Source organism: Caretta caretta, chromosome 2 (assembly GCF_965140235.1).
Source record: "Caretta caretta isolate rCarCar2 chromosome 2, rCarCar1.hap1, whole genome shotgun sequence".
Lineage (NCBI taxonomy): Eukaryota > Metazoa > Chordata > Testudines > Cheloniidae > Caretta > Caretta caretta.
In genome coordinates, this window is record NC_134207.1 from 32,862,879 (window position 1) to 32,888,026 (window position 25,148).

The 25,148-nt window shown below is 44.3% G+C and overlaps 1 long non-coding RNA gene across 3 annotated transcripts in view; it reads left to right on the forward strand.

Moving 5' to 3' along the window:
• Positions 1 to 21,085, forward strand: part of LOC125632763 (uncharacterized) — a 64,323-nt gene extending 43,238 nt beyond the window's left edge. The window contains exons 3-4 of one of the 3 annotated variants that reach the window (XR_007355405.2): positions 15,684 to 17,047; positions 18,538 to 21,085. This is a non-coding gene — a long non-coding RNA (uncharacterized LOC125632763). The remainder of the gene's footprint in view (positions 1 to 15,683; positions 17,048 to 18,537) is intronic. The other 2 variants (XR_012666896.1, XR_007355406.2) reach the window with 2 other exon arrangements.
• The last annotated feature ends 4,063 nt before the right edge of the window (positions 21,086 to 25,148 follow it).

Sequence of the window (25,148 nt, forward strand, 5' to 3'; positions counted from 1 at the left end):
AAAGATGCTCTTCCCTCTCTTCGTTAGGTGGAGCCCGTCTCTGCCTAGCACTCCTCCTTCTTGGAACACCATCCCATGGTCAAAGAATCCAAAGCCTTCTCTCCGACACCACCTGCATAGCCATTCGTTGACTTCCACGATTCGACGGTCCCTGCCCCGGCCTTTTCCTTCCACGGGGAGGATGGACGAGAACACCACTGGCGCCTCAAACTCCTTTATCCTTCTTCCCAGAGCCACGTAGTCTGCAGTGATCCGCTCAAGGTCATTCTTGGCAGTATCATTGGTGCCCACGTGGAGAAGCAGGAAGGAGTAGCGATCCGAGGACTTGATGAGTCTCGGCAGTCTCTCCGTCACATCGCGAATCTCAGCTCCTGGCAAGCAGCAGACTTCTCGGTTTTCCCGGTCGGGGCGGCAGATAGATGATAGGTGAGTCCAACCACCACCACCCACCTCCTTCTCTTGGGAGCGGTGGTTGTGGAACCCCCAATCCTAGGACAGGGCATCTTATGCCTTCCAACTGACGGAGTCTCCTTCTGCTCCCTTCCCTCAGACGTATCATCTGGTCCACTCTCCACATTGGTACCTGTGGAGAGAACATGAAAACGGTTACTTACCTGTATCTGCGTTGCTGGTACATGGATGTTCCCCTTTTTTCTTCTGGAGGTCACATGATGCCAAATTTCTTCACTGGCCTCCTGTCCCCACTGTGCAACCTGCTCTGAATCTTCAGAACCTTGTGCCCATAGAAGCATATCCTGATGTCTGTCCAGGAAATCTTCAGTTTCTCTTATGCAACGCACGGTTGATACCTGTTGCTCCAGACCTTGAACCTTCTCTTCCAATATGGAGACCAGTTTGCACTTTGTACAGGCAAATTTGCTTCTGTCCTGTGGAAGAAAGACAAACATGGCACATCCAGTGCAGGTCATCTGCAAGCCTGCTTGTATCATCTGTCAGGCTGAGATATTGCTCATTCAAATCCTACTTCGTATATTAGGCTGAGCCTTGGTATATTAGGCTGAGCTTGCATTTTCATTTGCTGACTTGGATCTGTTTGCTATCCCTTATAATCACTTAAAATCTATCTTTCTCTAGTTAATAAACTTGTTTCATGATTTATATTAACCAGTGTGTTTTTGAGTGAAGTGTTTAGGAAAATCTCAGCTTGGTTAAAACAGGCTTGTTGCATATCTTCCCTACATTGAGGGGGCAGTGAACTAATTTAATGAGTTTGCACCGTACAGATTCCTGTGCACTGCAAGAAGGTATAATTCTAGGCTTATACTCCAGTAGGGGTGCAAGGATGAGGAGCTGGGAAATTGGCTGGTGCCTCCTGTTTGTCCATGAGTGGCTTAGGTAAAGCACTCAGGTGACTCAGCTGGGAGTGTCATTCCACCTGCTGTCATGTTGGGTGATACCAGCTAGCCTCTCCAGGCCCTGTTAGCAGCAGCAGAGCAGTGTGAGAGAGGCCAACCCAGCTGAATTGTTAGGGGGCCCAGCGGTTCGAACGCCTCTCAGACTCCATCCTGGGTGTACAACCCATCACAGGGTGGTCTTATTGTTATTAATTTATTTGTATTACCATAACCCCATTGTGCTAGGCATTGTACAAACACAGAACAGAGACTGTTCCCGTGCCAAAGAGCTTGCAATCTAAATGTCCAATCTTTTATGACCGGTTTCAGAGGAACAGCCGTGTTAGTCTGTATTCGCAAAAAGAAAAGGAGGACTTGTGGCACCTTAGAGACTAACCAATTTATTTGAGCATGAGCTTTCGTGAGCTACAGCTCACTTCATCAGATGTATACCGTGGAAACTGCAGCAGACTTTGTTTATGTTTATCTTTTATGTTAAGGCACTGGCCTGGGACTCAATGTGGATTCAATTCACAAACCTGCACTAATATCTTGCGTGACCTTGGGCAAGTCACTTAATTTTGCTGTGCCTCAGTTCCCCAACTGTAAGTGGGGATAATACATCTTTTTTCCTACTGTTTGCCTATTTAGTCTATATGGTCTTTGTGGTAGGGACTGCCTCTTACTTTGTGTTTGTACATAGTACAGTAGGACTTCTAAGTACTAACATAACAATAACATTGTGACAAAAGTAAGGCTTTTATTAAATGAAGCACTCCCATCCTTGTGAGGGGAGTTACTACCTACTGTGTACAATAAACAGCATTTTGCAGATTAATCAATAACTCAGAGTTTGCATATTAAATGCACAAATGGGTTATTTTGAATTTACTAGCTAAGCTAGTCAGCAGCAAAGAGACTATTTTGGAAGAAGGGATTATTATCCATCACAAACAATTGTAGCCTAAGAAGATGGGGGAGAAACCATTGTGCCGGGAATTACTGGCAGCACATGTACCTCCACTACAAGACTTGTCTGAACACTGTAGACATGCCAGCAAATCCTTTCAATACAAATGGAGCACAGAGCCTTAGACGTTTCCCAAGTCAGTCTGGGAGATGTGAGGCTGCTACTCAAATAAATTAAATCAATAAATGTCAGAGATGGATAGGTAGGGGGTGCAGGACTGGCCCTCAACATTTTGGCACCTGAGTCAGGGAGCTCAAATGACACCCCCATGCCCCCTCGCTTGGGCCAAAACTTTGAAAGGTCTCAATTCTGTCTTCTTCCTATTCTTCTCCTCTCATTGTACTGCTGTGCTACCTACCCCAATTAAGGAGAACTAACAACTTAAAATGCCATGTTCAAAAATTTTAAGTAACACAACTTTCAAACGACTGAACAGCAAATATAACTTTTCTTGTCTGCACAGTAAACACTGGCATTTTTATCTGTTTGAATAATCAAAGTGGTGCTTTCCATGCCTTCTTGGCTGCAAAGATTTGAACTGCTTCCTGAAGGTCCACAGTCTGGGCCAGCTCATGCTCTGAGATGATTGCAAGGCTGACCAGCATCTCCTGTGTCATTGTGGAGTGTAGATGTGTTTTTATTAACTTCAGCTTGGAGAAGCTACGTTCTTCACTGGCAGCTGTTACAGGAAGTGTTAGAAGTATGCGCAGAGCAACAAAAGCATTTGGAAAGAGGGTGGTCACCTTATTTGTGTGCATATATTCCAGAACAGCCTTTGGAGTTGATCCTGCTGAAATGTATCTTGAAAGGGCTTTCAGTTCATCACCTAAATCACTCGCATCAATATCACGCCTGTCATCATGTGTCAACACAGTCTCTAGTGCCCTGCATTGCTGGTGTAGATCTTCTTCAGGTATAGTGAGGAGTTTTGGAATATCATACAACATCCCAAATATACTGCTGTGTACCTTGAGCTGCATGAAAAGTTCTTCAACTGACTGTACTGCACAATTTAGCACCTGGTTAAAGAATTCAACTTTGAATTGTTGTTTGGGGTCTCTTATGGGATTATCCCATGCCTTGTAATCAAAATGTCTTTTTTTTGGTGACTTGTATTCTTGAATGGGTGGGAAAATAGCTTCAGTGTGAAGTTCCTCTGCCAACTTCTGTGCATTCTTCAGAACGTTTTTGAAATACCTCATCTGACCGGTAAGACTGTAGGTATGACTTTGCTTTGTCCAGTTGTTCCATTGCTCCAGATATATCAAGGTCAACACCTTGGAGTCTCTCTTACTTACAATATTTATTTCAAACAGTATGTCATGCCACAACACTAAGCTACACAGAAATTTGAAGTTATTTATGTTTCTGGTGATTCCATGTCCCTCTGCCACTGTTCTCCCACGAACAGTTCCTGCCATAGCATTATCCTCCATAATGGCAACTATGGTATCATCTATCTTCCCAATTTGGGGTTTGATAGGCTTTATCACTTCCACTCAACTTTCCCATCGTGTGGCACTGCGTGGTTTCAGTGTCAGAGAGGATGTTCCCAGATGTTGCTTTAAAATTTGCCGTTGATGAGTTGATGCAGAGCAAAATACATAAATGCTTTGAATTACATTAAAAAATTCAGCAGCCTCACTAAAGCTGGTGCTGCATAACTGACCACCAAGTTCAATGAATGAGAACTGCATGGGACAAAAAAAGCTCGAGGGTTTAACTCTCAGATCCCTGTCTGCACTCCTCTGTTCTTTCCTCTCATGTTGGCACCATTATCAAAGCCCTGACCTCTCACATCAGCTATCACAATTCCCATATCTTCTAGCTTTTTAAAAAATCATATGTGTCATAACAGCTCCTGTAGTATCATCAATGTCAATAAATTCTAGAAAATGCTCTCTGACAGTTACCATTGCAGGGACATTTTCACTAGGTTCTGTTATTGTTACAAAACGCAGCATTAAAGTCATTTGTTCCATATGGCTGATGTCAAGTGTGCAGTCCAGAATAACAGAGTAATATCTTGCTGAATTCAGATCTGCCACAATCTTCTGTTTGACTTTTGTTGCCAGTAACTGTATGATCTCATTTTGAATTGTTTTTCCTAGGTAGTGGTGTGTGTGCATTTCTTGGGTGGTGACTCTTCCTAGATGCTCCTGGAGTACAGCATCAAACTCCGCCATCAGCTCCACAATTTTAAGGAGGTTTCCATTGTTTGGCACATACAGCTGATCTGAAGTGCCACACAGTGCTAGGTATGGGTAGCAAGCATTCTCACAATGGCAATGAGCCTTTTCAGAATATTTTGCCAGTAAAGAGACTCTGATGCAATCTTCTCTTGATGCTGATCATCTATGGTGGCCTTTAACCTTAGTCTCCTCTCAAGCTCTTTCCACCTATGGAATGCTCTCTGGTGATTTGCTGCCTTCTCATGGCATGCCAGATTTTTCCAGTCCTTTGTTCCTGTAGAACCCAATGTGGCTGGAACATTAGACTGGAAGAGTTTGCAACAAAAACAGTATGCAGCATTCTGGGTTTTTGAGTACATAAGCCATGGCCTCTCCATTTTGTCACCATTGGGGATTTCACATCAGTAATGTGTTGGATGGAAACTTCTATTTTAATTTTCTTTGGGGAACATGAAGTTTTTCACTTGCTGTGGACCTTGCAGTACAAGGAAGTCCCTCAGGCTACTGCTCAAGTGGGTCCACAGTCCTGGATCATCTCGACTTAAGGAACTAAATTCAGCAGCAGCTGTTTCTTGCGCCTCCACCACACTCTTCTCTGATCTACACTTTTATTCAGGAATGTGCATGGTTACATCCATTTGAGATGGAGATATGGATGCTGCAGTAGCTGCCAGGTCACCCGCATTCTAACTAACTGGAAGATCAGGCATCTCCTCACCACTCACATCCTCACTGGGGCCGGAAGGCTCACCGTGAACATTTGTGCCTATGTATCTCAGGAGACCTCCTTCCTACTTAGATAGAAAAGCTTCCTTTGCTTTCTTTCTTTTTCTGAATGCTGCCCCAGAGGGGCATTTTCTTCTTTCACTCATGACTGCTGTTCTGGGCGAGCGATAGTGGCTCTCAACACTCAATTGAAGGGGACAAATAAGCAGGCTGGTAGCAGGGCCTGAGTGAGGGAAGACAGCAGCGTCTTAAGGGCTTAACTGGCTCCTACTACTTCAGTTGACTGCCTGTTCTCCTCATGTGGGTTCAGGGAAGCAGCAGGAAACAGGAAGCTCCCTGAGAAGTTGGTGTTAATCAGTTCAGGCTCCTGGGGGTGTCAGAGGGGTACATAAGAGGCTCCTCCTCCTCCTCTCTCCCTGCAGCTCCTGCGGCTTTCTGTTATTCCCTTTCACCTTTTCTCCTGCCTGCCTGTTATGTCTCTAGTGCTCTCCTTCCTCCAGCACAGCACTGCACCATCTCTGTGCATCTCGAGCAGAGAGAATACATATGCACCAGCAGCAGACACAATTTTCTACACTCTGGGTCCTAGTAGTGCCCCCCCACAGTCTGGCACCTGAGGCGGCTGCCTCAATTCGCCTCATGGTAAGGCCAGCCCTTGTGACAGATTTATGTTACCAATTTGCCTGGGGCAGTAATTACTGCGGTGGCTGATGTCCACACTACCTTCCTGTTGGTGGTGCATGTCCTCACCAGGAGCGCTTCCACTGACTGAAGAGGGGCAGTGTGGGGGGGGCTGAGAGCCAGGGACCTCTGCTGGGAGTCCAGCTGTCCCCTGGGCTTCTCACCTCCCAGCAGGGAGCGGGGATGGCAGGGGGCAGCCATCTGGGCTTCTCGCCTCCCCGCTCCCAGTCAGGAGCTGGGGGGCTTCTTGGTTCCCTGAGTTGGGATTACTCTTATTTTAGCATACTTAACGACAAATGCTGTTGGATATTAAAATGATCCTGCCCCTTTTGAAAATATAACTACCGTGTGTTATGACTTCCCGCCCTAGAGATAGAACAGGCTAAACACATGCTGGATGAGGTCATATTTCCTTTTATTTCTTCTAAATGTACAGGCCATTAATTTCAATTGATTTTGTGGAGTGTAGGTGGAGATAAGTAGGAGGAGAGAAATAAATCCATAATATAAATATTTAGCAGCAGTCTTAAAATTGTGTTCTTGTGAACATTTCTATAATGTGATGCCTTGATTCACAATTTCTGATTGAAATAATTGGAGACTAGAAGTGAGGATAACAGGTGTGTGTGGGATGGATGCATGGTCCCTCAGAGGGACAACAGAGAGATGCATATGTTCCTGAATTATGCTAGATGGTATCATTATACTGGACGTTGAGCTGTCACACAGAAGGCATATGGTTTTCTATTTTCTGGGATGGCCAACTACAGAACAAGCCTCTGTCCAAAGTGCAACTAGGAGAATGTTGAAAATGGCAGAAGAATGACAGAGAGAGTGGATAAATAGTTGCATTTGATCAGTTTCTCAGCTGCCTTCTCCACATACATCATGGTAAAAAATGTAATGCTGTTTTTAAAGGGAATACTCCATTTTATTTGGAGGACTTTGGTTTCCCACAAAAATCTCAAGTGTCTCCACATTTTACTCTTGTTGTTGTTGTTGTTTGTGTAACCTGCAAGGAGCTTACTGAGGTTCCTGGGGGTCTGTGTGCTGGTAACTCAGGGAGGGGCAGTCAAGGGCAGACTCAGAGTTTGCTCAACAACCAATACGGAGTAAGATGCCTTTCCAAGGTCCCTCAGGAGAGGGGAGATGTCATTTTGAAGCAGTTTGGAGGGAGCCAAGGAAAGAGCAGAACTGGCTGTTGGAGAGGAGAGGGCTGGTGAGTCCCAGGCCTGCGTGCAGGGTTCCCCCTGGAAACTGGCCTCTGGGGACCTGAAAGCAAGAACCCTCAGCTTGGCCCTTTCCTTCTCCAAGACGACTCCCTATGGCCAGCTCTGCTCTGGCTGCTAGTCCAGAGCTCCTGCCTGCTCTGAGTGTGTCTGAGCACTAGGGTGGGAGACTAAAGTTTGGATTTTTAGTATAGTTTTCTAACCTGTACCTTGAGCCCTGAACCACTTTGTGGTGAGGGGAAATTCTGGGACCAGCAGTAGCCTGACTCCTGCATGAAGAGGACACCTGCCAGTAGTGATCTCTGCAGTGGCTGAGGAGTCCAGAGCCATCTCTGAACCCAAGGATCATTCACGGAGTTGTGCACCATCTTTTAGTTAGTGAGGGAAATTGCTTGGGGGACCCCCTGAACTGTGTCCTCCAGCCAGGGGGGTAAGGGTTTGGGGACTTTATTACCTGCTGCCTATTAAATCTGAGGAGGGACTTACCACCTTATCCCACGTGTGAGTCCTTTGGGCTTCTGAACCCAGTCAACCATATTGCTAATCGCTGCACAGAAGATCACAGGTCATCAATGATCCCAACAAAGTACATGTACTAACAAGACACTAATCTTACACTTGCTATATCAGGTCATGTGACTGAGGGTATTCATGGGTATTATCAGCATGGGCACCAGTGACCACAGAATAGTGTTCTACCCTGTGATGTTATAGTTATCTCCAGTTTAATATAATTACTGTATTAAATATATTGTATATGTTTGTTGTTTCTTGAGAGTCTCCAACTATGTGGCAAGTAAGTGGGGGTTATCCCGTGGTTAGAATTTTCCTCCCAAGCTGCCCTGGTGACCCTGCCAGGAAGGAGCGAGGGGGGGTGGAGGCACCACCAAATATTTTCATATGGGAAGAAAATAAAGCAGTTACACCCTGCTGAGTGAGTGGCAGGATCCAGAAGAACCCAAGTCTGTCCACCTGTAAGTAGATTGGCATTAAAGGAAGTAACCAGGTGGAGAGAGGGTCCTACATTTGTTTTTCTTTTGACTCTGCAAATTCACAAAACCTTAGCTTAATTTCAGTACATTCTGATTTGAGTTCTACACGTATTGCCAAAAAGATTAGATGAATATATGCCTAAATCAGTGGAGGATTGCCTTTGAATTACCTGCAGGTGCCGTAGCTCTAATTCTGGCATGTTTCAAAATTAAGAATCAATTTAGATTTCAGCACCTAGCATGATTGTCTTGCTCTTTTATGAAGTGATGAGTACACTCACAGCATGGGGCTATAATTATAATGCAGCAATGTGGTGAGATGAAAAGTGGCTACAGCAAAAATAGTGCTGCTTATCAGAGAGAGAGAGGGAGGGAGGGAGGATTGCACCTGCCTGAAGGTTCATTGAAGTGCTAAAATATTCAGTGAATAATTGAACATGGCAAGAGGGAGATGTCAATACAGCAAGAAGCCATGATAGTATCTGTTGCTTTTTTACCCCTTCACATTATGCGCAATTCCATTTGGGACTCTGAGCTCTAAAGACTGTAGGAAATGTGTAACTAACTCACCCTTCATAATCTGATGCAGTATTTCCTGCACATTAGTGCTGTCAGGCCCTAAATAGCTCACAGTTCCATTGTGAAAGTGGAACAACTCCCCTGGGTGGGTTATCAGCAGGAAACGAGCCCAGGCCATCTGGATTTAAAGGTGTGAGACTCTACTGTTTGAGCTACAAGTTAGCTTGAAGGTAGTAGCAGACTTAAACCTGTAGCAGAGAGACTCAAAAAGTCATTCTGTGCCCAATATGGGCCAGATCCTCAGAAGTATTTAGGTACCTAAGTCCACTTCTTAGGCAACACTATCATTTTCAACATTCAGGTTTCAGAGTAACAGCCGTGTTAGTCTGTATTCGCAAAAAGAAAAGGAGTACTTATGGCACCTTAGAGACTAACCAATTTATTTGAGCATGAGCTTTCGTGAGCTACAGCTCACTTCATCAACATTGCTGCTCAGCTGACACCTAACCCCATAGGTTTCTAAATTCTCTAGGAACTTAAATTTCCACTGGTCAGCACTTACATAGCCAATTAAGCTGTGATGTCACCCCACAGCTAATGAGCAGCTTGGAGCCCTAGTTCATGCCAAAGCCCTGGAGGTCCCGAAGCTGGGCTCTCAATGCCTATCTTGCCAGCAGGGCCTAATCCTGTAGGCTTGCTCTGTGCATGCCTAAGACTTGATACCTTGATAGCAGGAGGGCTAGAGGCAGGCCACTGCTTTTTTGGGGAGGGGGCAGCACAGTACCTGCACAAAAGGCAGCTGGGGGCTCAGGGAAATGTAGGGAATGTGTGAGAGGTATTGAGCATGAGCAGGAAACCAAGGGGAAAAGATTGATTGTTTCAGCTGCTAGGGCATGCACTACCTAAGCAGCTGACCTAGCTTAGGTAGCTAATTCCATCAGAGGGTTCATGGCTGAAAATCCTGAGCATAAGTAGATACTTGTCTCTGGCCTGTCTGCCAGGTGCATAGGTCAGCCACTTAAGCTCCTTTGCTTGGCATTTCACTCTGTCTAGTGTAGGTGGCTCCCCGCTCAGCTTGCTGGCTTTTGAGGATCTTGCCCTTAGGCACTTAACTCTTCTCAGGCATCGTATGGGGAGCCTAGCTGTGATGTTATCTGATTAAATATGACCACATAGAGCATTCTTGCAACCACTGTTATATATTTGCAACAAATCTTGTGCAAATGAGGTGTCTATGAAAAGGTTATGATTTGCTGGTTATTATTATGCTATCTGTATGCATGTATCTTTTTTGTATTTGAAGTTATGAGTGTTGGCTCTATACCTGTATTTCAAATGTTTGCTCCTGTGGTAATGTCCACGAGGTAGTAGCCTGCACAGCTTGAAGGGACTATGCAAATTAAGTGGCTCATCAAGAAACTTAAGTGACACTGGACCATGGGAGATGCCCATTTACACTGAATAGACTCTCCTGCAAACGTACTGTCTGGGGTATAGGTAATGGCTTCATGCAATGACTAGGCAAAATGCATGGACGTGTGACTTGTCCATGTGACTCTAACCACCATCTTCTTACTGTAATTTTCCACAGTAAGAACAAATGGGATTTCCTCCACATGCAAGAAGATATAAAAGGCCCTTGAAATGTCTCTGTTTTGCCATATTCCTGCTCAAATCTCTGGAATATGGACTTATACTAATAGGACTAACGATCTTCCAATGATTTGGAAGCAGCCAGAGACTTGACTTAAGCCAGCAGTTTATTCCATCATTGATACAAGCCTGAACCAAGCGCTTTGCAATTACTATATGTATTTGATTCCTTTTTACCAATTTTAACTCTCTCCTTTCTTTCTTTTTATAAATAAACCTTTAGATTTTAGATACTAAAGGATTGGCATCAGCATGATTTTTGGGTAAAATCTAAGTTATATATTGACTTGGGTGAGTGGCTGGTCCTTTGGGATCAGAAGAACCTTTTATTTGAAGAGATTGGTTTTAAAGAACCACTCATCTCTAAGTCTACTGTTTTTTCAGTGGTGATACAAGGACTGGAATGTCTAAGGAAACTGCTTTTGTGACTTCTTGTTAGCCAGTGTGGTGAAACAGAGGTTTACTTTTGTTGCTGGTGTGGTATATCCCATGGGGGATTAGCCACTAGTCTTGGGGTATATCTATCCTGTTTCTCAGCAGTTTGTCCTGAATTTGGTATTCTCAGGTGTGACCTACAGAGACACGGTTACACTAGTTTTGGTGCTGAGTATTTCATAAGGCCGCTGGGCAAGTAGGATTTAGGAGCTGCAGTGCTGAGCAGAAGAACACCTAAATATCTTTTAGGATCCAGGCCTATGTGCTGTTCAGAAGGTAGATCTGACCCAAAGATCATCAAATCTTAAAGACCAGACACTACACTTGGGTGAAACAAATGAGAAGGAGTGAGGAATGCAGCAATGCAAGCATGTTTTTTGCATATATTATATGCACACCTCATAGGTATAATAGCAGATCTGTAACAGTTGTCTCAGCCAAAGGAAAATCTTTGCATAAAGACAGGTAAAATAATTTAACTGATCCTCAATTATGCTAGAGCATGTATTGTTCTGGGAGGGAGAGAACAGAATAACAGGTTTGTTGGTGCATGATGTAGTGTCTAAAAGGACAAAGCTGCTCACACCTTCAGATCTGCTTTCTCCCAACATGTTGACTATTTAGCTGATTTGATTGCTTGAGTTGTCTACAGCTGTCATGGTCCTTTGTTTTTGTGGGGAGGTCTGTGGCTTTAGTGTGCATCTTGTTTCAGGTTTCAAGAGTTGTTTTTGTGCTGGTAACCCATGAGATTATGGCAAAGAGAGCATTAATAGCAGCAGTAAGAGCTCCATCTCTTGGCCAATGGAAGACAATGTAGACCAAGTGGTTTTGGCAGTCATAAAGATATGCAGTTTACTGATTAAAATTATAAAGGAAATGACCAGAAAAGGACATTAAATCAAGCGGTGACAATGTATGCTAACGGGGAGAAAATATGCCATTATTTTTGTGGAGAAAGAAAAGAAAACAATTGTTGATAGCAAACAATGAGGAGATGAAGAGTAAACTTGTGACCTCACAGGAAAAATAGAAGTGAAAATTGAGGAAAATTTATTTTGTATGGAGCAAAGAAGGTGGAGAGAGAAAATAAAAATACACAAGCAATATGCAAATGGCTGCCAAAGGCTATCTACTCAGAAACACATTGATACGACATTTAATCAGCCAGTGGCTTAGACTGTCCCCACTTACAGAATGTTATGGACCAAAAATAAGAATGCCTGATGCATTTCTCTTGCAAGAAAGGGGCAGAGCTTTGTTTGCAGTTACAGGCTTGGAGTGAAATCCTGGACCTACTGAAGTCAATGGGAGTTTTGCCATGGATTTCAGTAAGGCTGGGGTTTTACCCTTGAAGATTAGTTGTTCTATCTGTAACTTGTCATTATTGATGATAGGGCTATGTAAATACTTGGTTGAAGAGAAACTGTTGCTCCAGTTGTTCATCCACTGTGCTCTTTCAATTGTCTGATTAAAAGGCCCAGGTTATGTACTGTGACTAAATGGTCCAATACACTCTGAGACCAATCAGCTTTAGATTGCTAAAGGGCCAGTGAAGTGGCAGCTGCTAGAGATGTTAAATGACTTCTGGGTTCTGAAGCCTATGACCTCAAGCCTCTCATTGGACTAATAGCCTACTTATGTGCTTCCTGTGCAGTCTTTTTTGCTGTCATTCAGATTGTAAACCCCTCAGGATGGGGCTGTCTATTACACATTTGTGTAGCCCCTGGCACAATGGAGTCCTGATGGTGATCATAGTAACTTTTTACTGAGTCATCCTGCTTCTCTTCCGGTGACTTTAGTTGCCTGTAAAGGTTTGGAAAAGACCAAGGACCAGATTCTGATCTCATTTGTACTAGTGTAAATCTGATTTCAATGGGAGTGAGGAAGCACAATCTCTCTTAATCAGTGCTCAGAACCTCACATAATCACAGTCTAGATCCAGAGTATCTCCATTAATCTCAGTGACACCACTCTGAATTTACTCCCGTGAGTGAGATGATGATCTCCACCCTGGTACTGGAAAAGAACTGTATCTGTGGCAATATGCAGCTCAGGATTTTGTTTCCTAAAACATTTAATTACTTTAATTTTTACACCTTTTTAATTCCACATGGTTTGCTAATAGCAGTAATGACCTGCAGCCCACATCATTAATTTCCTGATAGTCAGTGACAAGCTGGACGTACCTATGACTAAGGGTATGTCTTCACTAACAACTTGGGCTGTGTAGAGACAGCACCAGTAGTGGGAGAGAGCTTTCGCAGCACTGTGTAAAAAAAACAAACAAAAAAACACCATCCCCACGAGGGGAGTAGCTCCCAGCGCTGGTGCACTGTTTACACTGCCATGTTACGGTGCTGAAACTTACATTGCTCAAGGGGGTGTTTTTTCATACCCCTGAGCAAGAAAGTTTCAGCTCTGTAAAGTGCCAGTGTAGACAAGGCCGAAGTCATCTCTCTAACTGATCATTAATTGGACAGAATGTCTGATCTAGAGGACATTAATGTTTAAACCCAAGAATGTAAAAAGTTGTTTTTTTAATTGAGAGAAACCATTCTATTGCTTCAGTACAGTAGCTAGCAAGCACCTCTATTTTCCTGCATTGTAATTATGTATTCAAAGAAAAAACTAAGATCAAGAATCAAAATGAAGGGTAAAATATTCAGAAGAAAAGAAGAAATTTTTATTTAGGATTATGACTATGTATATTTAAGGTTCTTTCTACAGTTCTGCGAAAGTTCTGTCTCCTGCACAGATGAGCTGTACCCTTATGGGAGAAAGTTCTCTTGTGCTTGAGGAGCATGTTTTTGACCACAGTTGCTTTCCTAGAGCTTTAATCAATCTTTTAGATACCCTGGACCCAGGCCATTGTGTGCTTTGAGGGTAAGGACTGAGACCTTGAACTTGATTTAAAATTCTATGGGAAGCCAGTGTAGAATGTGGAGGACAGCTGTGATGTGCTCCTGGTAGCCTGGGGTGCAAAGTTCTACACTAGCTGGAGTTTCCAAGAGCTCATGGCTTCATGCCCAGTATGTAATAACGAGGTGACTAGTTTAACATAAGAGAAATTAGCCCCCCTGCAGCCTTAGCTCTCTGTGAAATATCACTTGGTATTAAAGCAGCTGAAGGTGCACTTCCTGGAATGAAAAAGCATCTTTCTTCTGCTTGGAATGAAATGAAAGTTTTTAATCCCATGCCCCGGCCTTTGTCCTGAAGTATATCTCATACAATGTGGATTGGGTCATAACTCTAGCCCAAATGTACTACTCGTGTCCTACACACACGCACACACACACTCTGTGTCTCTGTCTCTGTGTGTATGCGTGTGTGTGTGTGGGGTGTATATATACATACATACACACACACACACACATATAAGCTCCTTTAGTGCTGTGGGAGGTACTGAGTGCAGGAGAGTCGACGCCCATGTACCCTTTTAAAGTGTTTGCTGAAAGTGGAAACATTTGCTCTTGCAGCCTGTTGCTCCTTCCCTTCTTTGAGTGAAAACAATTTGCATGAGGGCAGTGGTGGGGTGATTGTGTGAGACAGAACAAACATGGAGGAATACAGCAGAATAAATTCTGGAAAGAGGAAGTGAGCTGAGCTCTTTGCAGCTCATTGTCCCATCCTCCTGGGCCAGCACTTGTTCCCAGGGGGAGGGAGAACAAAGGAGGCATAAAGTATGAATAGTTCTACAGCCCAGAGGGCATGCTGTGCTGTTTCTCCTGCTCTGGCTTGGTCTACACTACAAAGTTAAATTGATGTAAGTTGCCTTGTGCCAACCAATTTGTGTATACGTCTATACACAAATCTGTCTCCGGCTGACATGAGCGCTGCATTGCAGTGACGTAGTAAAACAACCTTCCCAAGCAGTGTGGAGCCATGGTCAAGCTACTGAGGTTGACACAGTGCAAGTGTAGACACTGTAACCTATGTCAAATTTTACAGTCCTCCAGTTGCTATCCCACAACACCCCTATTCCCTGCCTGGGGGTCACAGAGACATGCAGCCATCTCTCTGCCCTTTAAAGTCCCCTATGTGTTTCTGAAATGTCTTTTCCTGGTTGCCCACTTTAGCAAGCATGCCTAGCAGTTCACTCTTGTTGTGTGCAACTGTCCAACACTCTGCCAGCTCCACATACTAGATGTGCTGCTCTCTGGAGTAGACATAAAGGTATGGGATCTTCTGGGCTTGTGGGGAGAAGAGGCTGTGCACGGAGAGCTATGGAGCAGCCGTAGACACCCGGATATCTATGCACAGCTGGCAGAGGGGTGCAGGCAGAAGGGTATGACAGGTAGCAGCAGCAGCGCTGCATGAAAGCAAATGGACATCACCAGGGATACCACAAGGCCAGGGAGGCCGACAGTAGAACTGGTGGTGCCCTAAAGAAATGCTGTTTTTAACAAGCTGATACACATGGGGATGTCCCTTTTATCCTCCTGAGAGATCTTGATCAAAGGTTTCTAATGATGGCTACCTCATTTCTTCCTCTGTGGTAGGAGATTTTCCCATACCACTTCCCAGTGAGTCTGAGTGTCACCATTGCTGTAAAGAGGCTAGCAGCATGCAGGCCCGGGTGGCTTTGGGACGCTGTAGCAGTTGTGTTTTCTCTGCCTTTGTAATCCTCAGAAGTGAGAGGTCTGCTAAAATCACCACTGCCTGTGGAAGATGGTGACAATATTCAGTGCCATTGACCTATAGCCCTACCCACGGAGCAGAGACCAAAATGGTATTGCTGCATGCAACAGAAAACCCTTACCCCAGTGGGTCACACTCCCCGTGCCGGGTGCTGGAGAGTGGTGCTGTGCCATGGCACTCCGCACCTGAAGTGTTAGGTGTTTATGGGAGTAGGGGAAGGGAGCTTTGAAACTTCTTATTCCCTTTCCCTTGTGACTGTAAATGAACCTGTACATCTGTCTTTTTATCAACAGCTTCTGGAGTGGCAGCGATGAGAGGTGCCCCCTCCACACAGACAGAACACCTGACCCTGATGAGGAGGAGAAGGAAGAGGACTATATGGAGGACATGTACTGCAAGATCCTGCAAGTCAGTGCTGCATTGGACCAGGAACAAAGGGCTTGGAGGGCCAATATGATCGACAGCATGGAGAAGGAAAGAGAAGACAGGAGAGAGACCCAGGCATCCCCCCTCACTCTTCTGCAGACTAAATAAGCCCAGTTCCCTCAGTCTCTCCTCATAAGTCATGTGCCTTGGCCCCCTAATCATTTTCATTGCCCTCTGCTGGACTCTCTCCAATTTGTATACATCCTTTCTGTTTTGGGGGGCCCCAAACTGGATGCAGTACCCCAGATGTGGCCTCACTAGTGCCAAATAGAGGGGAATAATCACTTCCCTCGATCTGCTGGCAACGCTCCTACTAATGCAACCCAGTATGCCGTTAGCCTTCTTGGCAACAAATGCACAATGTTGACTCATATCCAGCTTCTCGTCCACTGTAATCCCTAGGTCCTTTTCCGCAGAATTGTCACTTAGCCAGTCGGTCCCCAGCCTGTAGCAGTGCATGGGATTCTTCTGTCCTAAGTGCAGGACTCTGCACTTGTCCTTGTTGAACCTCATCAGATTTCTTTTGGTCCAATCCTCTAATTTGTCTACGTCACTCTGGATCCTATCCCAACCCTCCAGCATATCTGTCTTCCCCCCAGCTTAGTATCATCCACAAACTTGCTGAGGGTGCAATCTATCTCATCATCCAGATAATTAATTAAGATGTTGAATAACACCAGCCCCAGGACTGACCCCTGGGGCATTCTGCTTGATACCGTCTGCCAACTGGACATCAAGACATTGATCACTATCCGTTGAGCCCAACGATTTAGCCAGCTTTCTATCCACCTTATACTCCATTCATCCAATCCATACTTCTTTAATTTGCTGGCAAGAATACTGTGGGGAACCATATCAAAAGCTTTACTAAAGTCAAGGTATATCATGTCCACTGCTTTTCCCCATGTTCACAGAGCCAGTTATCACATCATAGAAGGCAAGTCAGGCATGACTTGCCCTCGGTGAATCCATGTTGACTGTTCCTGTCTCTAAAGTGCTTCAAAACGGATTCCTTGAGGACCTTGATTTTTCCAGGGACTGAGTTGAGTCTGTAGTTCCCCGGATTCTCCTTCTTTCCTTTTTTTTTAAAGGTGGGCACAATATTTGCCTGTTTCTTTCCATCAGAACAAAACCAATTTGAAATATTGAAATCCTCAGGGAATTGGAGTTACCTTTCTCTGCCCAGCTCTACTGCAAGGCTTGTGAAAGCATAAAATATTCACAGCCAAGTGTAAGTCATGCCTAGATGAGATTAGTGCAATTCAGTCTATTTCCTATTTCTAACAATCAGAGGGCCTGCAATTAGTAGGTTATTAACTGGTGGGCAGTAGGATTTCAAGTAATTACATTAAATTATTGGGGTACTGTAAGAATTGGAGTTTAACTCCAATGAGCTAGATTAATCCCTGCAGCTGCCTATCTGCACTAGGGGAGAGAAGCTGTAATTCTCAAGAGAGTCACTGCTTAGGAAAGCAGACAATGTTTTTGTAATTGCTTTCCCTCAGGGATTCTACCAAAGAGAGACAGTTTTCTAAATTTACAGCTGAGACTCAGTGGACTCCAAAGGAAGTGATGAATCAGTGCATTTCCCAACCAACCCCCTCCTTGGCTAGCTCCTAGGACTGGTTCAATGCCTATACCTATAAATAATTAAATCCATATTTACAATGTAGCGCACACTCTCTCTCTCGCCAATATAATGCAGTGTTGACAGGGTCTAAGGAGAATGTACTACCTATTTAAATAGTATTTTAGAGTAATATTTGTCCAGTTCTTATTTTTGTCAGAACCCACTCATCTAACTAATCCCCTCCACACAAAAAAAATATGTATTTTTAAAAATCTAAAGAATTTTACTATCCAGCACCTTTGTATGCATCCATCCTATGTGTGCCCTTCCTACTCCAGCTGTTCAGTTACACACCCAAGAGGGACCCATTTTTAATATTTTAAGTTCTTTTCAAAGGAATCCTGTGGAAATTCTGTATATGAAGAGGATGTACTGCTCTAAATATAGGCCAATTAGATAAATAGACTTAAAATAGCATCCAGGGGGTACAGTAGGGACCAAATCTTCCATTACCCAGCTGCAGAATTGTCATGAATGTCATGGAATGGCTGCAAAGCTGAAAGATCTTGCCACCCTTGTGTTCCCTGGCCTGAGGACTGAGGTCTGGAGATTCTGTGTAGTGAGGGATCCACATCCAAAATGCCAGACAGGGAGTCCCCATAAAGCAGGGCTCAGTGCTGAGTAGGGGATGCTCAGTGGTTCTGCTCACAGAAGACCGTGGGAAGGTCATGCAAGGTCTGTGAATGAGAGCCACCGAATCAGTCTCCTAAATCCCAGCCTTGTGTTTTAGTCAGAAGATATCCTTCCCCTATCACAGCTTCATTTAGCCATAGGGTCACCAAAAGCTGTTGAGAGGTGTTAATAGAAATAAAACCTGGAGAAGAAGCCAAGTAGTTAAGATGAGCTTATTAAGGCTCCAGTAGATAGTACCAGTGACTAAAAGGAGTATACAGGTACCTGTCCCAGGTACTCCATGTACATTTCCGGGGGGCATACCTTAGAAGTCATTAGACAGTTGGGATCAAGAACCTACATGAATCAAACAGGACTTGTAGGGAGGGAGAGAACACAATTAAAATCCCCACCAGAATACAATTATTTTTTTCCAGACCAAAACTATGAAACTAACTTCTATTATAATTTGGCCTCAGGACAACTATTTCCTACATGGAGGAAAGCCATGAAAAACAGTTGGGAGCAGCCTCAACAACACAGTTGTACGCAGAGCGGGGATCCCTGAATGATGGAATCCTAGGATCTTCCAAGGCAGCATGGAGTACTGGAGCAACAGAGCATCCGGTGAAGTAACAGTCAATGGGTAGTCAGAAGAATTTGTGTAAAGCATTTTCTCCACATGCTGGTTTTAAATATGTATGTAAACAATGCTGTGGCCCCCTAGCTTCCATGAAATTTATGGCAGCTGTTTTCACTGAAAGGCTTCTTTTCATTTGAGAGAAAAACAATTCTTACCAATAGACTGGCCTTATGGCATCCGGTGACACAAACTGATGCATTGTCCGGTGTTCAGAGCAGCAAAGGGATAATTCTGAAGGCAGCACTGAAAAAAAATTAAATAGAACTTCACTCTCCACAGACATTTTGATTAATTGACCATCTGCTTCTCCACTGTAGCTGTGATGTTTCTTGTGCAGTTCTGCCCTTAACATAAGTCATTGAAGAAATCATGTAGTGTTTAGCTACAAGAGATGTTTCTATTAAACCATCAAAAATAAATATTACATATATATTTTTATCAGATTAAGTGTGTAAATTCTGTCTGTGCATCTTAAAGCTGAACCCCTCACAATTAATTGTTAGTATCCATTAGTCCCTTAAACTGAAGTAAATGCTCTTCCGGACTAGAATGTATTAAATGTTTGTTTGTTTAGGTGGGCAATGTTTATCAAAAGAGACGCAAAACATACATAATGGAAAATGTTAGCAGAAAATGAGTTCCATAGACATTATAGAACATTATACCCTTGCTCTGCTCTCTTCCAATAACCGAATTGAGAGAATCCATTAAGACGTTTATTACAATCCACTAAGGGTCTCATTTTTATAGGGCATTACAATTCCATTAGTCTTATTATCTGACAAACTAACCAAGTCTGGATATGAAGGGCAAGTACCAAATTAGATGCTCTCACTAGATTAAAAAAAAATTTGATTTCAGCACTGGAGAAGCTGTGTATATCTGCAGTACCAAGAAAAGTAACTCATTGGTGAGGCTCAAAGAGAGCTCAGAATGGGCTTAATGCATGTTTCAGGCTAATTTGAAACACCCTGTATAGGATGTCTCAAACTAATATCTCATCTGAACATGGATGTATCATTGTTTAAAGGTAATTTGTCTACATAGCTTACAGCCTCATAGTTAGCGTAAGGAAGCTGTGAATATCTAAAATATAAGGGAGAGAAATGAATGTTATTTTCTTATATGAAGAATTAAAATGATTCTATCCCAGTCTCTCAGATAAATAAAAACCATAATAATTGGTCCAGTGACCACTTTATCAAATAAAAGACCAGCACAACTGGCAGAGAGGCAAAAGATTGAGGTCTCTATCCAAAAGAGCACGTAATTACATGCTTAAACTTAAGCGTGTGAGTAGTCCCATTTAAGTTTTTCTCATTGTATAATTAGACTGTAGAAACTCACGGCCACAGGATGTCATTGAAGCCAAGTACTTAGCGGGATTCAAAAAGGGATTTGAAATATATATGCATAACATGAATATAAGGAGTTGTAATAATTAATGCTAAATTTTTTTTGGAACAGCTATAAAATATCATGCTTCAGGACTGAGCCAATCCCTAAGGATTAGGGGAAGGATGAGATCTTCAGCGGGCGGGCGGAGGGGGGGCAGATTACCCTGCATCTGCTACTATGAGGTCTAGCACCTGGTACTGGCACTGTCAGACAGGATACTAGATTAAATGGTCCACAGTGTGATCCTGTTGGACAATTCCTATGTTCCTAAGCATGTGCTTAAGTGTTGTGCTGGATGGGGCTCTGAATGGGCATGGACACTGAATGATGCTTGCTCTTTATAGATAGTGGAAAGCTACTTGGGGAAGTGTGAAGTAGAGTAGATGGAAAGGACAGGTCAGCCTGCTATGTGTCACTGGGAGGTGAAATGAGCTCCATGTATGTAATATTAAAGAGGATAATGCAGGCAGATTGCTGACAAATTCCATACACTGATTGATGTTTTTGGAGAAAACCAATCTATTTTTTTCAGCACCAGGAATAAAAAGGTTTTGCAATTACAAGGCTTTATAAACAAATCAAAACCATTTAAAATCCTATATTAATGCAATAAGGTAGCTATAACCAACTGGTTACATGTTTTTATTTTTACCCTATGGAACTAAAATATAAATATTACTTTGCTGCCTGCAGTGACATTTTATAGTTGTGGTAAAATGTAAGTGCTGACCCCATCTGAGATATTATGTTCCAACTATATCTAATAGCACACCAGTTATTGGAAGCAACTTTAAAAAAAAAACCAGATACACACAAGCAGGAGTGCTATATTCATTTCAAGATGTTTCAAATGCTTTAGAAACACAACATGTACCTCTTGACATCTTGTGGTTTTTTTATGTAACTGCAGGGCTGATTTTTTTAAAAATGTGCTTGGAATTGTATATATTTAACACCAATTTTAAAGAACAGAAGTTTTACTAGAAACTGTAAAATGGCAAGAATAAAATGTGAAAGAGAACTATACATACAGGTGGATTTCATTAAGGCACAGAGGTCTTTATGCAAGTCCCTCTACATCACTTAAGAGTTGCTGTAAAATATGCATCATATTTACTACCTTGTCATAAGTTATCACACTTAGTTTTCAGATTTCCTAAGTCTGTAACCAAGAGTTTGATAACAGAGAATCCAACCTTACCTGGGATTCAATATAATATTTTCTTATATCATGTTCAGGGTGGTTAAAGAGCACTGTATTTTATTCATCCATATTTCCTGAATGCAAACATCATGTTTCATTGTGATCGCATGGGTTTACAGAACCTTTCCTGTCTTTGTCCATAGTTACTAAGGCTCTGATTCAGGACAGCACATAGGCATTTGTAAGAACCATAATTTTAATTTGTTATATTTCTGGTTCCAAATAGATTAACTGTTCATAAAAATGCATTAGCATAAGGTAGTTTATTCATTATTTTTACACTGCACTTTTTGTCAGTGATGGATTTACCCTCTCAATTGCTTTGAGCAGAGATTAAGAACATTTGTCCTCTGGTCTGCCTAAGGAAGGGCAAGATGTATTTTTAAAAAATACATGTCCATCCTCATCTTGATTTCCTGGCTTAATGGAATCAAATTTGGAAAACAGGCAAAACTTCAAGTATACATGAGAATGCATTGGACACTGTGTCCAAGTGATCAGAGAGGCTCCATTGGGTCAAATCAGGGAGAACCCCCCCGCCCCACACTTTCTTAATGCCAGAATGTTGCCCCAGACTTTGGTGCATCCAGTCCATAGGTAGTTTTTGATGGCCAGTTATCTCCCCACTAATTACAGCCTGTAATATTTTAACATTTCTCCTTGTGATAGGATGTTCTCCCCACACTTGCCCTGAAAGGGTTAAGGGTGACCAGAGGGGCCAGTTAGCCTAGTAGGTGGCAGGCTGGGGGTAAGTAAAACGGCTAGAGAAGCCTTAGTTAGGGGAAGCTCACCTGTGCAGAAACAGGTGGGGCCTATATAAGCCAGGAAACTGGCACCAGAAAGGGCTGTTGGGAAAAACTGCAGTCACAACCCGGGAAGAGGGAGGAGTGCCTGGAGGCTGCAGTTGCTCCCTGGGAGGAGGGAGCGGTGAAGCTGGTAGATCCAGAGAAGGAAAGGAGAGCTGGAAGGTTAGGAAAGGGTTCAGGGAAATGCAGTAAGGTATGGGGTGGAACAGACTGACTACCGACTAGAGAGTTCCCTAAGCTGGAACCTAGAGTAGAGGGCGGGCCCGGTTCCCCAACCAGTCACTGGGGAAGTGGCATCAGTGGAGCAGTGTGTAGGAAGACTGCCTCAGTCTGTTTGGTAGAAGACACCCTCCCCTCCCCAGAAGGGGAAACCACAGCAGTGGCCTAGACAGAGGGCTGAGTCAGAAAGAGGCCAGAGGAGCTCCTGGAGTAAGGGAGGGGCTACAGATAAAGACTGAGGTGGAGGGACAGCTTGCACCTGTGGGGAGAGCCGTTGACCTGATGAGCTATTCCCCACATCCTCCAGGAGGAGGCACCATATCTGCGGTGATTAGAGTGCACAGTCACACTCCTGCTTTATGCCCAACAGATATTCGGGCTAACGTGTCCATCCTGATGCATCACTGCATACCACTGATCTCTACTAACAGTATTGCCTTGAACGTTGATAGTTCCATAACTTGAAATTAATTTACCTAATACATCGGTTTCTGACCATACCATTTTACTGGGGATGGAATTGTTTTTTATTGGCTGTAAAATCTGGAAACGCTGCAGTTCTCTTGACTGGAAGTCTATCGCTGTAAAGAGCTGCTGGCACCATAAGAAGAGTTTTTTACACAAGTGTAACTTCCCTTAGAGAAGAAGTGGAAAGTGGGATCTATCTTTGGGGGCTTAAGTATGTGACTCACCAGCTAGTGCACTCCCTAGTGACTGGGCATGGCATGGCAGACCCTACTCCTGTAGCTCCCCCTACTAACAACTGGTCCAGCCCTGTGGTGGTTGGGTGTGACTTGGTCCTCCGATTGGGTCACACACAGTCCAACAACTTATAGTCCTTCAACTTCATCTTGGACCCCCAGTCCCAGTGTGGACTCACTAGCCCATAGCCCCGGTATCGGGGGGGTTTCAGCAGTGCTCATCGCTGGTTGTGGGGTGTCTGGAGGAGATTTGCACCACATTGTCAGTGGGCTGATAGAGGAACTTAAACCCTCCCCCTCCATTTGGTTCCACTCCAGGAACCCCTGCATAGGTACTCAGGACCTGACTACACAGAGCCATTCCTGCCTCCCTGGATGGTGTATCAACTCTCCTCTCTTTAAGCCTCTTCCCCAGCCTCATTGCAGAGCTTCTTAGCTAGGCAGCAGGTTCTGCTGCAGGAGATTTTTTTTTTTTCTTCCACTCCTCAGTGGCAAGGCAGTCCCTGGTTCAGCTGGACATTTCCTGCTCACTGCAGGCTCCTCCACTGTTCAGACTCCTGAGCAGACTCGCTTCCTGCCACATTTTTCCCACCTGTCTTGGGCTCCCTGTTGCAGGCAGGCTTTGTCTGCCGGCAGTCCCAATCAGCACCCTGACTCCTCTGGCTCTCACTCTGTGAGAGAAGCCTAGCTGATCTGTTCTCTTTCCTAGTCAGGCCCTTACTGAGCCAGGTTCTGCCCTTTTAACTCCTTCCTCCAGGTTTGACATTTACGGCAGATGTAGCAGGGTGAGGCTAATTGCATCCATAGGTTCTCATTAACCCCTCCAGGCCCAGCATGGGGTTGGTGCACCCCATCACAGTGGCACATAGTGGCTGGCAGTTTTAGAATGGTAACAAAATAGAGAGGACATGATTGAAGAGCCTTCCCCACATGTGCCTCATTCCCACCCTCATAAAGAAGCTAGGCACAGTTGCAGTCCCTGCACTTTCTTGGATGTAGGATTGCTCCTTCCTACTGTCCCTTGGGGTGCAGTAAGTAATTGAAAGAGGTTGAAGAAGGGAAAAGAAGATGAAGAAACAGGACACTGCCCAGCCTTGACCCTCATTCCCTTGCTGAGCTGGCCAGCCATGGAAAGGACCACGCACAGCTCCCTACTAAGGGGTACTGCAATGGACACACTGCCCCTACACACAGAAGAGTCCCAGGAGGAAAGATGCTCCCCAGATTGTCCCTGGGGTGGTGCATGTTTACATTGTCTCCAATATATGTTTAGGCCTTACTAGCACAATGTGGGTTTAAAGACTTCTGCCCATTTTGTTTGTTATTATCCCTCACCTCTGAAGTTGTAACCCTCTACTTAAAAAGAAAAGGAGGACTTGTGGCACCTTAGGGACTAACCAATTTATTTGAGCGTGAGCTTTCGTGAGCTACAGCTCATACCGTGCATCCGATGAAGTGAGCTGTAGCTCACGAAAGCTCATGCTCAAATAAATTGGTTAGTCTCTAAGGTGCCACAAGTCCTCCTTTTCTTTTTGCGAATACAGACTAATATGGCTGTTACTCTGAAACCCTCTACTTGTGAACCATCATTCCCAGTGCAACCAGTTAGGGGTTCCCAAGCTTTTTTTCCCTGAGGCCCACCCATGCAGCTGTGGCCCACAATTAACATGCGTCGATCAGGGAGAGGGGTCCCACAGGGCATGCACAGCCCCTTGCCTCCCCAGGGACCAGGGCCAGTGAGAGGGCTAAGGAGCCAGGCAAGTGCCACAGCCAGCCCCCGCCGAGACCTTCAGCAGCCTGCTGAGTACCTTGAGCTGCTCACATGGCAGTCCTGTTCCAGTCACCCACCCAGCACCCTGGTGTGCCTCACAGGCACCCGTTGCCCAGGAATGAGGGAAGGATTTGGGGCAATCAGTGCTGGGCTGAGGCAAACGCTTGGGTTGGGCCAGGCCCAGCCAATAACTGGATGGTCCCAATCACCGGCCCACTGAGCTCCTATCCCTGGAGTGATCACAAGGCTGATACTCTAGGGGGCCTGACAGCCATGGATCGTGGGGTGTGGCAGCTTAGAGCAGGATTGGCTGTGAACTCTCCAGCCTCCTCCATCCACCCTTGGAGT